Source organism: Tasmannia lanceolata, unplaced genomic scaffold, assembly GCF_043159265.1.
Source record: "Tasmannia lanceolata isolate RefF3 unplaced genomic scaffold, GAP_Taslan_0.1 ptg000002l, whole genome shotgun sequence".
NCBI lineage: Eukaryota > Viridiplantae > Streptophyta > Magnoliopsida > Canellales > Winteraceae > Tasmannia > Tasmannia lanceolata.
The window spans coordinates 39,284,160-39,297,528 of record NW_027518679.1 but is presented as its reverse complement, the minus strand read 5'-3'; positions in this window follow the sequence as shown (position 1 = coordinate 39,297,528).

Genomic DNA, 13,369 nt, shown 5'->3' with positions numbered 1-13,369 from the left:
CCGCAGCCCTCGAAGATCACAGCCGCCCCCTGCTCGGAATAAAACCCCTCCGCCGGCCAGCACACAGCCAGAGGCACCACGGACTCGGCCAAGGGGGGTCATTGGTACAATCATGGGTGGACCTGCTGTTGGGGGCACGTCCTCCGCTGCTCGCAAGGCGTATGCACGACGGATCAACGCCGTGCACACAACCAACAAGAAGACAAGAACAGAGAATGAGATCTCTTTCTCCGATGCAAACCTGGACGATCTGATACCGCCTCATGACGATGCACTGGTTTTAACCATGCTCGTCGCCAACTGGGAAGTAAAGAAAATCCTCGTGGACAATGGGAGCTCGACGGACATCTTGTACTATCATGCCTTCGAGAAAATGATGATAGGCGACGACCGCCTGAAGCCAGCGAACTCAGACCTTTTTGGCTTCTCCGGAGAGGTCGTGAAAGTAGTGGAGCAGATCGAGCTCCCAGTCCTTGTCGGAGACCCACCCTGTCAGGCGTTCGCCATGATCAATTTTCTAGTAGTAAGGGCCACTTCAGTCTATAATGCTATCCTAGGACGTCCTGGCCAGAACCAAATTCGTGCAGTGACTTCGGCCTACCACCAAAAGATGAAGTTCATAACGCCCAATGGCGTGGGGGAAGTTCGAGGGGATCAACCTCAGTCCAGGGAGTGCTATGCGATGGCACTTAAAGGCAAAAACGCGGTGGAATCACTACCCATCGAACTACTCGATGTAAGGGATGAGCTCAGGGGGACTCAACCCACTGAAGACCTCATCTCCATTCCGCTGTGCCCAGGAGATAAGGAAAAGGTCGCCCTGATCGGTTCCTCTCTCAGCGGCAGCATTCAGGACCAGCTCACCGAGTTTCTCCAAGACAATGCAGGTGTCTTTGCATGGGTTCCTGCTGATATGCCCGGCATTGACCCAGAGATCAGCACGCACAGACTTGGTGTTGATTCAACCTGTAGACCGGTTAAGCAGAAGAGAAGGCATTTCGCTTTTGAAAGGCGACAGGCAATAAAAGAAGAAGTGGAGAGGCTTCTGAAAGCTGACTTCATCCGAGAGATTCGATACCCGGACTGGTTGGCAAACGTAGTCCTAGTCAAGAAGACTAACGGAAAATGGAGGACCTGCGTCGACTTCACCGATCTAAACAAAGCCTGCCCCAAGGACAGCTATCCGCTCCCAAAGATCGATCAACTTATTGACGCCACTGCGGGTCACGAATTGTTGAGCTTCATGGACGCCTTCTCCGGATACAACCAGATCAGAATGTACGAATCAGATATACCAAAGACCTCCTTCGTCACAGATCAAGGGACTTATTGTTACCGTGTTATGCCCTTCGGCCTCAAAAACGCCGGAGCTACTTACCAAAGGCTGGTGAACAGACTCTTTTAGCACCAGATCGGCCGCAACATGGAAGTCTATGTGGACGACATGCTGGTCAAAAGTCGCAGTGCGCAGGATCATGTATCTGATCTCAGAGAAACATTTCAGGTGCTGAAAAAGCACAGCATGAAGCTTAACCCCACCAAGTGCACTTTCGGAGTCAGCTCAGGAAATTTTTTGGGGTTCATGGTAAGCCAACGAGATATAGAAGCGAATCCAGAGAAGATCAAAGCTGTGATGGAGCTCACTGCCCCAAAAACTATCAGAGAAGTCCAGCGGCTCACGGGAATGATAGCCGCACTGGGGCGCTTTATCTCCAAGTCCGCGGAGAGGTGCCTGCCTTTCTTCACCGCAGTCAGAGGACTCAAGACTACGCCCTGGACGGAGGAATGCCAGACCGCATTCGAGGAGTTGAAGAAGTACTTGTCCTCCCCACCACTACTAACAAAGCCGGAGCCAGGTGAGGAGCTATTTTTATATCTCTCCATTAGCTCCACAGCTCTGACAGCTGTCCTTGTCCGCGAAGAGCACCGACAGCAAAAACCTATTTATTATGTCAGCAAGGTTCTTCACGACGCAGAAACAAGGTACCAGTGGGTCGAGAAATTGGCTTACGCGCTGGTAATGGTGGCCAGGAATTTAAGGCCGTACTTTTAAGCCCACACCATAAAAGTCCTGACTGATCAGCCACTCCAGCAAGTACTACATCGACCAGATATCTCCGAGCGACTGGTGAAGTGGGCCGTGGAGCTAAGCGAGTTCGATATCCAGTACGCACCTAGGCCAGCCATCAAGGCTCAAGTACTGGCCGACTTCGTGGCCGAGTGCACCATCCCCCAGCAGTTCGTCGATTCTGAAGCTGTGCAGCTCCCAGTGGTGGAAAAATCAGCTCCTAAAGAATGTATAGCGGAGGGAGCTGAAACAGAAATCGTTCATCTGCCAGCTGAGCAGGACTCCATAGCCAGCTCACTAATCTGGGAAGTACATGTCGACGGGTCTTCGAATAAGAGTGGCTGTGGAGCCGGCCTCGTCCTCACTGGGCCTGACGACTTCATTGCAGATTACGCCCTGAGGTTTGGATTCCGCACATTCAACAACGAGGCAGAATATGAAGCTCTCCTCGCCGGAATGAGCCTCGCAATCCAAACCGGCGCCCGGGACTTAAAAGCATACTGCGATTCTCAGCTAGTCACAAACCAGATTCAGGGAGTATACGAAGCTCGAGACGAGCGTATGATCAAGTACCTCGCCAAGGTCCGCCTACTCGCCAGCAAGTTCAAAAGTTTTGAGGTCATCAGAATCCCCAGAACAGAAAATGCCAAGGCAGATGTGCTGTCGAAACTAGCCGCCTCCGGGTACACCGCTCTTGGAAGCATATGTATGGAGTTTCTACAGAGATTGAGTATAGAGAGTGAAGCCGCGAAAATAATGCAGGTCGGGAATGAGCCGTGCTGGATGGACGAGATCATCAATTATCTGCGCGATGGTAAACTACCTGAGGATAAAAAGGAAGCCCGCAAGGTGATACAGAGAGCTGCCCGATTCTCCCTCAGCAGTGACATCTTGTATAAGAGATCTCATACTCTCCCATACTTAAAGTGCCTCAGGCCGGGCGACGCCGCGTATGCACTACAAGAGACGCATGAAGGGATCTGTTGAGAGCATCTGGGGGGCAAAGCCCTGGCAATAAAAGTGCTGCTCACAGGTCTGTATTGGCCCACTATAAGGCAGGACGCGCTGGGTCTGGTTAAAAGGTGTGAGAGGTGTCAGAAATTCTCTCCCACCATCCACCAGCCCGCCGTAGCAATGGCTCCAATTATCAGTCCACTCCCCTTTGCAGTATGGGGGATGGACATCCTAGGCCCTTTCCCACCGGCCTCTGGAAAGCGCACATTCGTGGTAGTGGCGATCGACTATTTCACTAAGTGGGTGGAGGCAGAACCTCTAGCGCAGATCACAGAGCAAAATGTGCAGAACTTCTTCTGGAAATCAGTAGTTTGCCGATTTGGGATTCCCCGTGCCTTGATAACGGACAACGGCAAATAGTTCGACTGTCGGAACTTTCGGAAGTTCTGCTCTGACCTAAAGATTGAACAGAGGTTCACTTCAGTAGCTCACCCCCAGACCAATGGGCAAACGGAAGTGACTAATAGAATCCTACTTCAGGGGATAAAGAAAAGACTGGATGAAGAAGCTGGTCGATGGGCAGAGGAGGTCTATCACGTTCTATGGGCGTACCGTACTACTCCTCGTACGCCAACTCGTGAATTGCCATTCAACCTCTCCTTCGGAACAGAGGCTGTGATACCGGTTGACATAGGCACTCCGTCTCCCATAGTCACCAGCTTCAACGAGCAGCTTAATAGTGACGGGCTCCGCGCCAATCTCGACTTACTAGAAGAGATCCGGGAAGAATCTCGAATCCGAGTCGCCGCTTACAAACAGAAAGTATCCAACTATCATGACTCCAAGATACGCTCCAGAGAATTCCGAACAGGAGATTTAGTTCTGAGGAGGGCAGCAGTATCCCAACCAACTAAAATCGGGAAACTTTCCTCGACTTGGGAGGGGCCATATCGAGTGAAATAAGTCATCCGCTCAGAAAGCTACAAGCTAGAGACATTGGAGGAGCGTTTGTTACTCCACGCATGGAACACCAAAAACCTTAGGAAATATTATCAGTAGACACGTCGCCCGGCTTGACAGGTGATTTTGTAAAATTACGTTTACATTAATATGAATAAATGATCCTTTTTGCAGATCTAGACTTTCTCTTATCACTTATATCTGGAAACCCAGTTCACAAAACTTGGGTACTCTCTGGAAACCCAGTTCGTAAACTTGGGTACTCTCTGGAAACCCAGTTCGTAAACTTGGGTACTCTCTGGAAACCCAGTTCACAAAACTTGGGTACTCTCTGGAAACCCAGTTCACAAAACTTGGGTACTCTCTGGAAACCCAGTTCATAAAACTTGGGCACTTTCTGAAAACCCAGTTCACAAAACTTGGGTACTCTCTGGAAACCCAGTTCGCAAAACTTGGGTACTCTCTGGAAACCCAGTTCGTAAACTTGGGTACTCTCTGGAAACCCAGCTTAGGAAACATGGGTGCACTCCACCGCCTAAATCCCAGGTTATTAAAACTAGGGGGCAAGCCGGATAAGTTACTCAGCTAAAGCTTATCAGAGGCAGGAGAAACAAATATGGACAAATATAATTTCATTCATCAAAATGTAGGGCCTCGAGGACCATTACAGAGTTGGCCTTAAAGGCCGTCAAAAAAAGAAAGAAAAACAACAGAACAAACAAGAGATCCTAGGGTCTCAAAGACCACTACAAAAAGGAGAAAGAAATACTAAGAGGCATCTGGGATGGTGGCAGTGTCAATAGCGGTATCAGCAGCAGTATCGGCAGGGGCCTCTGGCTCCTCGTCAACAATCGTCGGCCTGGAAGGAAGAGTCAGATTAGCCATCACCAAGTTCGGGTTGCACGCTTGGAGTTCCTGGAGGCAGTCGTAATACCCAAGACTATAAGCCTCACTCGACAGGCTGAAGAGTTCGGCCTCTTTCGCCTCGACGGCCCCCTTTACTGCCACTTCCTGCCTCTCTTTGGCCCTCCTCCTCTGGGCGTCCATGGCCTCGGCAGCCTTGTCCAACTTCTGCCTTTCGAAGGCCAAATCCTCCGCCAGTAACTTCTTCTCAGCCTCCACCCGTCCGATACTCGTTTGGAGCTCCTTGACCTCAGTGGCCAGCTTTCTGTTCACCTCTTCGGATTTGGTGATGGCTTCGGAGAACTTCTGGCTCTTCTCCTTGAGATCGTTGTAGTATATTCCAATCTACAGAGAAACAAGCATCAGTATAGGAAGAAAGCAAAAGACGGACAGAAAGTAAACAAATTCATTACCTGATAGAGTGAAGAGAACACCGCCTCCTCGCCAGTAGCCGGCGGCTCGTGGATGACCTGTTGCTTGTCCTTTCCAAGGAGACATTTGCTCACGATCTCAGCCGCTACTCGACTCTCGCCCAGCCCGGTATCGTCCTTCTGAACGGCCCAATTGGGCCGAAAAATGTTGTCACTCGACCTCACAGGAGGACGGGCTCCAGCCCCAGTTCCAGTGGATGTGCCACCAGATTTAGAGGAACCACCTCCCTGAGCAAAGGGGCCCACTAGCTTCACTGTGGTTTTTGCCTTCTGAGCCGGGTGTGGCGCAGTGTCTCGTGACGGGGCCGGGCTCGCCAGCTCAGACGCCTTTCTCTTTTGGTGCTCTTGAATTGCCTGTTGAGCCCCTTCCTGTACCCTTGGCTGGGCTCCTTGCCTTATCTTCTCGACTGTTGATTGTTTCTTCATTTCTGCAAGTAAGCAAACAGTCAGAAACAAATAAACAAAAAGCAGCAGATTTTGAGACAAGTCTAGCTACATACGTGCCGGAGTCGTGGTACTTATACCAAGTCCGACCAAGATATTTTCTCCTGAAAAGTCCGAACAGTGGATGATGCCTGGTCGTTCAACCTCCTTCCGTAATCAAGGCGAATGTCCTCGCATCTTCACCCTCAAGAAGCGGTTTGCGACTCAGTCCGGTGGTATCCGGAGTGTCTCACACTAAAGGGACCGGCCAGGCCTCACTGGCTCCCTTATCCTCGACGTAGAAGAACCTATTCTTCCACGTATGTATTGACGAGGGGATGCCAGTAATTATTTTCAAATCAGGGCGCTGGCTAATATAAATTCAGCCCCCCTCCTTGTGTCTCTTCAGATGTGCACAAGCGCGGAATAGCGGCAAGGTCACGCTCCTCTCTAGCCGGCCGTGGACAAGGTACAAAAACCCAGTCAGTAACCTCCATGAGTTCGGAGCAACCTGGGCTGGGGCCAGTCCGTAGTATCGGAGCACCGCTGTAAAGAACGGGTGCAAAGGGAATCAAAGTCCTGCTCTCAACGACTCCTCATAGATATAGAGGTCCTGACTCTCGTTACAGGCCCTATCTCCCTCTATAGCCGCCCTCAGCTCAAATCTTGGGGGCACACAATATTTATCTCTAATGTCCCCCAGCATAGACTCGGTTAGGTGATTTTCCTCAATTAAAGCCTGCATGTTATACTTAGGGATGGCCTCCATCCGTGCTCTAGCGATGACCTCCACGGCCCGGCCAGGGAGAAACGTTGTCGACGCTTCAGCAACATCACTACCCCCACCCCCCTACTCGGTGGAGACTATCAGTCGGGAGTGGGGTAGCGTTCAGGTCTAACTTCGTCATTGTCCCCGCCGTCATCGCTGTCTATAATATCTACTCTAGCGGCCGGACTAGCCATTACAGGCTCCTAAAGCGGCCTCAGTTCTGAGCTACTACTGGTGGAAGACTCAGAACCGTACTCGAAACTTGAACTACTATCAGACATGTAGTAAAAAGAAAGGCTGAGAAAAATACCAGGGAAAGTAGAGAGCTCCTAAAGATCCAAGCGCAAACTCCAAACACGAACTGCGAAGCCGAACTCGCAGAGCAAGAGAAGAGGAGCAGATAAAAGGTGAAAAGTGAAAAATGAGAGGTAAAAACCTCCTTTTATAACTTTTCAAAGGCGGTGGGGCATTAAATGCGAAGCACGCATCTCGAGGGTACTCAAATGACGCCACGTGTCCCTTATTAATGACGGACACATTCTCTCAGAACAAAAATGTGATTGAGCACGCGCGTACGAATACGCGTACCTCCACCTCCAAAACACTCAGGACTGGATCTTCGCACTCCGGACTGGATTTTCGCACTCCGGACTGGATATAACGCGTTTCTACAAAACGACAAAAACCAGTCTGGCCCAAGCCGGACTGGACGCAAGACGACAAAAACCAGTCCGGCCCAAGCCGGACTGGATATAACGCGTTTCTACAAAACGACAAAAACGAGTCCGGCCCAAGCCGGACTGGATATAACGCGTTTCTACAAAACGACAAAAACCAGTCCGGCCCAAGCCGGACTGGATATAACGCGTTTCTACAAAACGACAAAAACGAGTCCGGCCCAAGCCGGACTGGATATAACGCGTTTCTACAAAACGACAAAAACCAGTCCGGCCCAAGCCGGACTGGACGCAAGACGACAAAAACCAGTCCGGCCCAAGCCAGACTAGATATAACTCGTTTCTACAAAACAACAAAAACCAGTCCGGCCCAAGCCGGACTGGACGCAAGACGACAAAAACCAATCCGGCTTGGGCCGGACTGGATATAACGCGTTTCTACAAAACGACAAAAACGGCCGGACTGGATACAACGCATTCTGCAAAACGACAAAAACCAGTCCGGTTGAAGCCGGACTCAATTCCAGCCGGACTCTGGACTGGACCTCCGGACTCAACTCCAGCCGGACTCCGGACTGGACCTCCGGACTCAATTCCAGCCGGACTCCGGACTGGACCTCCGGACTCAATTCCAGCCGGACTCCGGACTGGACCTCCGGACTCAACTCCAGCCGGACTCCGGACTCAATTCCAGCCGGACTCCGGACTGGACCTCCGGACTCAGCTTCAGCCGGACTCCGGACTGGACCTCCGGACTCAGCTCCAGCCGGACTCCGGACTGGACCTCCGGACTCAACTCCCGCCGGACTCCGGACTGGATTTCCGGACTTAATTCCGGCACCTGCCCGTCCAGATAATCGATCAACCACACTTTCCCAAGTCACTCAATGACTTGGAAAACTGGGGGGCAACTGATGGGGTGAAAAGCTCCAGCCTCTTACAGGCCGCCACCTGTCCCAGAGTAGGTAAGGTCCAGCCTCTTATAGGCCGCCACCTGTCCTGGAGTAGGTGAACTCTAGCCTCTTACAGGCCACCACCTGTCCTGGAGTAGGTGAGCTCTAGCCTCTTACAGGTCACCACCTGTCCTGGAGTAGGTGAACTCCAGCCTCTCACAGGCCGCCATCTGTCCAGGACACCTGTCCTGGACACCTCACCAGGTTTTCCCCTATAAAAAGGGGTTCAAAGCTTAAACCAACAGGTAATACGAAAAACCCTCTCTCCACCCAAAACTCTTAAGACTAGCTCTGCACTCCTGCTCATACTGACTTGAGTGTCGAAGGGCCTGTCCGGAGTAAAACCCGGGTTGGTCTTCTGACCTCGCTTGCCTTGTGCAGAACTCAGCCCTCACAGCAGGACTCAGCCACTTCGCTCCCCCCTTCACTCCGGTCCCGTAGGAGTCAGCTCCTCTGGTCTTCCAGCTCAGCTCTTACGTCACTGTCGTACCTGTTACCGATTTTCGGTCTAACAGTACCTATACTAATTGTTAGACCTAAAATTGGTAACAGGTACAGCAGTGGCGTGAGAGCTGAGCTGGATGACTAGGGGAGCTGAGTCCTGAGGGACCGGAGTGAACGATGAGAGAGGTGGTCGAGAACGAGTCCTGCTATGAGGGCTGAGTCCTGCACAAGGCAAGCGAGGTCAGAAGACCAGACCGGGTTTTACTCCGGACAGGCCCTTCGACACTCAAGTCAGTATGAGCAGGAGTGAAGGGGAGATGTCTAAGAGTTTTTAGGGAGAGAAGGGATTTTTCATTACCCATTGGTCTGAGCTTTGATCCCCTATTTATAGGGAAAATCTGGTGAGGTGTCCTGGACAGGTGTCCAGGACAGGTGGCGGCCTGTGAGAGGCTGCAGCTCACCTACTCTGGGACAGGTGGCGGCCTGTGAGAGGCTGCAGCTCACCTACTCTGGGACAGGTGGCGGCCTGTGAGAGGCTGCAGTTTTTACACCCCATCAGTTGCCCCCCAGTTTTCCAAGTCATTGAGGGACTTGGGAAAGTGTAGTCAATCGTTTCTCTGAATGGGTAGGCATTGTCTGGGAGTGAGTCGGAGAATTAAGTTCGGAAATCCAGTCCGGAGTCCGGCTGGAAGTTGAGTCCGGAAATCCAGTCCGGAGATCCAGTCCGGAGTTCGTCAGTCCGGCTAGAGATGAACTGGATTTTGTCCTGTAGCGCTTTGCGCCATATCCAGTTCGGCTTGAGATGAGCTGGATTTTGTCATGTAGCGCTATCCAGTTCGGCTTGAGATGAACTGGATTTTGTCCTGTAGCGCTTTGCGCTATATCCAGTTCGGCTTGAGATGAACTGGATTTTGTCCTGTAGCGCTTTGCGCCATATCCAGTCCGGCTTGAGATGAACTGGATTTTGTCCTGTAGCGCTTTGCGCCATATCCAGTCCGGCTTGAGATGAACTGGATTTTGTCCTGTAGCGCTTTGCGCCATATCCAGTTCGGCTTGAGATGAACTGGATTTTGTCCTGTAGCGCTATCCAGTTCGACTTGAGATGAAATGGATTTTGTCCTGTAGCGCTTTGCGCTATATCCAGTTCGGCTTGAGATGAACTGGATTTTGTCCTGTAGCGCTTTGCGCTATATCCAGTTCGGCTTGAGATGAATTGGATTTTGTCCTGTAGCGCTTTGCGCTATATCCAGTTCGAATTGAGATGAACTGAATATAGCGCAATTAGCTAAAAGACAAAATTGAATTTTGTCTTGTAGCGAATCTCACCATATCTAGTTCGGCTTGAGATGAGCTGGATTTTGTCCTGTAGCGCTATCCAGTTCGGCTTGAGATGAATAGGATTTTGTCCTGTAGCGCTTTGCGCTATATCCAGTTTGGCTTGAGATGAACTGGATTTTGTCCTGTAGCGCTTTGCGCTATATCCAGTTCGAATTGAGATGAACTGAATATAGCGCAATCAGCTAAAAGACGAAATTGAATTTTGTCTTGTAGCGAATCTCACCATATCCAGTTCGGCTTGAGATGAGCTGGATTTTGTCTTGTAGCGCTATCCGGTTCGGCTTGAGATGAACTGGATTTTGTCCTGTAGCGCTTTGCGCTATATCCAGTTCGGCTTGAGATGAACTGGATTTTGTCCTGTAGCGCTTTGCGCTATATCCAGTTCGGATTGAGATGAACTGAATATAGTGCAATCAGCTAAAAGACGAAATTGAATTTTGTCTTGTAGCGAATCTCACCGAGTCCTGGTTGGCTTGAGATGAACTGGATTTTGTCCTGTAGCGCTATCCAGTTCGGCTTGAGATGAACTGGATTTTGTCCTGTAGCGCTTTGCGCTATATCCAGTTCGGCAGTCCGGTTGGAAATGAGTCCGGAGATCCAGTCCGGAGTTTGAGCCAGTCCGGCTGGAAATGAGTCCGGAGATCCAGTCCGGAGTTCGTCAGTTCGGCTTTTGGAGCAGCCCGGAGCTTATCAGTCCGGATTTTGTCAGTCCGGAGCTTGGAGCAGTCCGGATTTTGGAGCAGTCCGGAGCTTATCAGTCCGGATTTTGTCAGTCCGGAGCTTGGAGCAGTCCGGAGCTTATCAGTCCGGATTTTGTCAGTCCGGAGCTTGGAGCAGTCCGGATTTTGTCTGTCCGGAGCTTATCAGTCCGGATTTTGGAGCAGTCCGGAGCTTATCAGTCCGGATTTTGTCAGTCCGGAGCTTGGAGCAGTCCGGATTTTGTCAGTCCGGAGCTTGGAGCAGTTCGGAGTTCGGCTTCTACCGGACTGATTCTGACGTTTTGTAGGACGCGTCGTAATCAGTCCGGAGTACGGAGTTCGGAGTCCCGAGTTCGGAGTCCGGAGTTCGGCTTCGACCGGACTGATTCTGACGTTTTGTAGGACGCGTCGTATTCAGTCCGGAGTTCGGAGTACGGAGTTCGGAGTCCGGAGTTCGGCTTCGACCGGACTGATTCTGACGTTTTGTAGGACGCGTCGTATTCAGTCCGGAGTTCGGAGTACGGCTTGCACATGACTGATTTTTTGTCGTCTTGCGCCCAGTCCGGTTCGGACCGGACTGCTTTTTGTCGTTTTGCTGAAACGCGTTATATCCAGTCCGGCTGGGGCCGGACTGAATTCTGTCCTGTAGCGAGACTCGTCATATCCAGTTCGGCCTGAGATGTTCTGAACGGCTTAGGATGACCAAGTTTTATTGAACTTGGGTTTCCGGGCAGCGAGTACCCTAGTTTTAGCGAACTGGGTTTCCAAGTAGCGAGTACCCTAGTTTTAGCGAACTGGGTTTCCAGAGTACCCGAGTTTTAGTGAACTGGGTTTCCAAGCGGCGTTGGTTTTTGCGTCCGGGCTGGTTCCGGACCAGGAGTGAGCTCCCGATCTTTGCGGAGACGAGCCGTGGCGATCCAAGCAGTGAGTACCCAGTTTTAGCGAACTGGGTTTCCAGAGTACCCGAGTTTTATTGAACTGGGTTTCCAAAGTACCCAAGTTTTAGTGAACTGGGTTTTCAGGCGGCGATGGTTTTTGCATCCGGGCTGGTTCCGGACCAGGAGTGAGCTCCCGATCTTTGCGGAGACGAGCCGTGGCGAACCAAGCAGCGAGTACCCCGTTTTAGCGAACTGGGTTTCCAGAGTACCCGAGTTTTATTGAACTGGGTTTCCAAAGAGTACCCAAGTTTTATGAACTAGGTTTCCAAAGAGTACCCAAGTTTTATGAACTGGGTTTCCAGAGAGTACCCAAGTTTTATGAACTGAGTTTCCAGAGAGTACCCAAGTTTTATGAACTGGGTTTCCAGATACAAGAGGGAGACTGAGTCTGCAAAAAGATTATATTATTCATATTAACATAAATTTAATTTACAAAATCACCTTTCATGCAGGACGATTTGACTTAGTGAGTTGGTGCTGAGTGCTGCTGCTGAAAGAGGAGCCGATCAGAGCGACTTTCTCACTATCTTCTGGGCATAGCGGGATGGAGAGGAGGTCTTCAGTGGGTTGAGTCCCCCTGAGCTCGTCCCTTACATCAAGCAGTTCGATTGGCAGTGATTCCACTGCATTTTTGCCTTTGAGTGCCATCGCGTAGCACTCCCTAGATTGAGGTTGATCTCCTCGAACTTCTCCCACGCCGTTGGGGGTTATGAACTTCATCTTTTGGTGATAAGCCGAAGCCACTGCACGAATCATTTTCTGGCCAGGCCGTCCTAAGATAGCATTATAGACCGAAGTGGCCCTTACTACCAGAAAGTTGACCATGACGAAAGCTTGACAAGGTGGGTCTCCGACAAGAACAGGGAGCTCGATCTGCCCCACCACTTTCACGACCTCTCTGGAGAAGCCAAATAAATCTGAGTTCGCCGGCTTCAGACGGTCATCGCCTATCATCATTTTCTCAAAGGCGTGGTAGTATAGAATGTCCGCTGAACTCCCATTGTCTACGAGGATTTTCTTCACCGCCCAGTTGGCAACGAGCATGGTTAGAACCAGTGCATCGTCGTGGGGCAGGATAAGATTATCCAGATCTGCATCTGAGAAGGAGATTTCATTCTCCGTTCTCGTCTTTTTGCTGGTTGTGTGCACGACGTTAACTCGCCGTGCATATGCTTTGCGAGCGGTAGAGGAGGTGCCCCCAGCGGCAGGCCCACCCATAATTGTACCGATGACCCCCCTTGGCTGAGATCGGGGTGCCTCAGGCTGCGCATTGGCTGGCTGAGGGGTTTTGTCCCGAGCAGGGGGCTGCTGTGATCTTCGAGGGCTGCGGCCCTGGGGGCTCTTTCCTCTGCGCTCTTGGTTGCGGCTGTCAGTTCGGATAAACTTTTTCAAATAGCCCAGGTTGATGAGTTGCTCAATTTCCTCCTTAAGTTGCCAACAATCATCTGTGTCGTGGCCGTGGTCCTTGTGGAACCGACAGTACTTTGAAGGATCTCTCCTGTTTCCCTTGGAGATCATTCTAGCAGGCCACTTCACGAACTTCTCTTCGCTGATCGCCGCCAGTATGTGCTTTCTGGAGGTGTTGAGAGGCGTGAAGTTTTCTTCTCTTCTCTGAGGAGGCGGAGACTTCTCTCTCCTGGGAGGCTTATCCTCCCTGCGCTGCTTAGGGAGATTCTTCTCTTCAGAGGTTATCCTCCGGTTTGAATTAAGAGCTGCCAGTGTTTCTTCCACCGTTATGTACTTTTCTGCCCCGACCATAAGATCCGCTAGTGAGTGCGGATTTTGTCGAGCCACCGCTCGACGGAAATCATTA